This window comes from Penaeus monodon, chromosome 20, assembly GCF_015228065.2.
Source record: "Penaeus monodon isolate SGIC_2016 chromosome 20, NSTDA_Pmon_1, whole genome shotgun sequence".
NCBI classification, from domain to species: Eukaryota; Metazoa; Arthropoda; class Malacostraca; order Decapoda; family Penaeidae; genus Penaeus; species Penaeus monodon.
The window spans coordinates 19,021,359-19,021,826 of NC_051405.1; positions in this window are offsets into that span (position 1 = coordinate 19,021,359).

The window sequence follows — 468 nt, forward strand, 5'->3', positions numbered from 1 at the left end:
CATAAGATGTACAGCAGTCACCCTTCATGGGGCTAATTGCCAATAGTATAATATAATATTTGTTTTGTATTGGAAGAGCACAATATTGATATTAAAATACCTAAAGTAAGTGATGGAGATTCATCTTTTAAGTAAGGGGATTAATAATACCTTATGAAAGGTCTTTACTCCAGTGTTTGCAAAGACTATTACTGTTAATGAAATAGAAGCTAAAATTGTTGAAAAGTGAATATTTTTTCGGGGATTACTCCAGCATTGGTAGATTAACTCATTCATACTAGGTATATGTTGAATTCACTGTAGTTTCTTGTCAATTTTGTTTACAATGACCATTGAACAAATAAATGTTAGAGGCATATTCAAAATATAGTGATAGCATGAGGCAAAGCCTCAAGTAAGGAATTTATTTATTATTAAAACTTCTGCTGTGTCAGCACTAAGGTTGTTAGCGTCTTATACGAAACCGCA